Here is a 2,571-nt window from a genome sequence, read left to right as displayed (position 1 = left end):
AAAACCCACTCCCCGACGGCCCGACCCGGTCGGGAATCGAACTCGCGTCTACGGCATGGCAGCAACATGCGCTGGCCACACAGGTGAGTAGGTGGACGGCTGAATGCTAGACACCAACGGTGCAAAATCGTGGCGCCCTGGGACGTTCGTGCTCTGCAACGGTTGAGACAGCAAGGTGTCGACATATGTGGGAAAAAAGGCCGGCGCTCTTCATGTAAGGTGTAAGGTGGGTTAAGCCCGATCGGTTAGCCGAGCGGTCTAACGCACGGATTTCCAGAGTGGGAAGGAGCGCCTGGTCCCCGGCACGAATCCGCCCGGCGGATTTGTGTCGAGGTCCGGTGAGCCGGCCAGTCTGTGGACGGTTTTTAGGAGGTTTTCCGTCTGCCTCGGTAAATGCGGGGTGGTTCCCCTTATTCCGCTTCAGCTACACTATGTCGGCGATTGCTGAGCAAACAAGGTCTCCACGTACGCGTGCACCACCATTACTCTACCACACAAACATGTGGGTTACATTCGTCTGGGGGGTGCACCGGGGGCCGAACCGCACAATAACCCTGGGTTCGGTGTGGGGCGGCAGAGGGGTGAAGTGGACTGCGGTAGTCGTCGTGGGGTTGTGGACCACTGCGTCTGGGGCGGGGACGGGGCCTCTCCGTCGTTTCTAGGTCCCCGGTTAACATACAACATACATACAAGGTGGGTTAATGATGTCGCATTGGCACTAAAATTCGCCACATTCGCCACCGCGGATATGTAACACGCTGAGAAATTCCTTACTGCACCTCTTACCCACGTATGAACCCTTCTTTCAACGCCGAAACGATGGAGGACAGAACCGCAATGCCCAGTGTAGAAATCACGAGGTTTTCTTATGGATGGCAAAGGAAAACATTTCAGTCACACAGACGCTCAGAATAGACATGAAATTGCCTGAGAGGTTGGGATAGAGTAAATGAAACCACCCCTTCCCTCGAAGCGTTGATTCCCTCAAATCTCGCGGTCGGAAACGACAGTTCAAAGTGCGATGAGCGACAGGAATACATTCTTGACAACCTTTGACACTGCTGATACACCCTAGATAACTCAGACCTTCTCTAAGAGCACCGTGAGCCTGCAACGGACAGCGCAGTGTAGCCGCGCGGTCTGTGGTGCCTTGCCACGGTTCGCGTGGCTTCCCCCGTCGGAGTTTCGAGTCCTCTCTCGGGCATGGGTGTGTGTGTTGTCCTTAGTGTAAGTTAGTTTAAGTTACATTAAGTAGTTTGTAAGCCTAGAGACCGATGACCTCAGCGCCGGCCGGTGTGGCCGAGCGGTTCTAGGCGCTTCAGTCTGGAACTGTGCGACCGCTACGGTCGCTGGTTCGAATCCTGCCTCGGGCATGGATGTGTGTGATGTCCTTAGGTTAGTTATGTTCAAGTAGTTCTAAGTTCTAGGGGACTGATGACTTCAAATGTTAAGTCCCATAGTGCTCAGAGCCATTTGAACCGATGACCTCAGCAGTTTGGTCCCATAGGAACTTATCACAAATTTCCAAATTTCCAAGTCTGCAAGGTAATTGAATGCGATGGCACCCCTCTGGAGTGTAGCGCAACCAGCAGTTTTCTCCGTTACACGGAATGGAAGCACCAGAGACCGTAGAACGTGATCAGAAGCAGCAAGGAGCGTGTGCTTTTTCAACTATACTGTTCCCGCCTCCTGTAGTGTCGTCACGTGGGGGTGCGACACTGAAATATGCGGGAATAAAAGGGCATCAGTTCCATCTAAGACCACGAAATACGGCAAAACCCTCGGTGCCACATGTGGGAAGACCACTTTGAAAATACACTCCTGGAAATTGAAATAAGAACACCGTGAATTCATTGTCCCAGGAAGGGGAAACTTTATTGACACATTCCTGGGGTCAGATACATCACATGATCACACTGACAGAACCACAGGCACATAGACACAGGCAACAGAGCATGCACAATGTCGGCACTAGCACAGTGTATATCCACCTTTCGCAGCAATGCAGGCTGCTATTCTCCCATGGAGACGATCGTAGAGATGCTGGATGTAGTCCTGTGGAACGGCTTGCCATGCCATTTCCACCTGGCGCCTCAGTTGGACCAGCGTTCGTGCTGGACGTGCAGACCGCGTGAGACGACGCTTCATCCAGTCCCAAACATGCTCAATGGGGGACAGATCCGGAGATCTTGCTGGCCAGGGTAGTTGACTTACACCTTCTAGAGCACGTTGGGTGGCACGGGATACATGCGGACGTGCATTGTCCTGTTGGAACAGCAAGTTCCCTTGCCGGTCTAGGAATGGTAGAACGATGGGTTCGATGACGGTTTGGATGTACCGTGCACTATTCAGTGTCCCCTCGACGATCACCAGTGGTGTACGGGCCAGTGTAGGAGATCGCTCCCCACACCTGCACGGCGCCAAACACGCATACGACCATCATTGGCACCAAGGCAGAAGCGACTCTCATCGCTGAAGACGACACGTCTCCATTCGTCCCTCCATTCACGCCTGTCGCGACACCACTGGAGGCGGGCTGCACGATGTTGGGGCGTGAGCGGAAGACGGCCT

The sequence above is a fragment of the Schistocerca serialis genome, chromosome 7 (genome assembly GCF_023864345.2).
Source record: "Schistocerca serialis cubense isolate TAMUIC-IGC-003099 chromosome 7, iqSchSeri2.2, whole genome shotgun sequence".
NCBI lineage: Eukaryota > Metazoa > Arthropoda > Insecta > Orthoptera > Acrididae > Schistocerca > Schistocerca serialis.
This window is presented reverse-complemented; position numbering follows the sequence as displayed.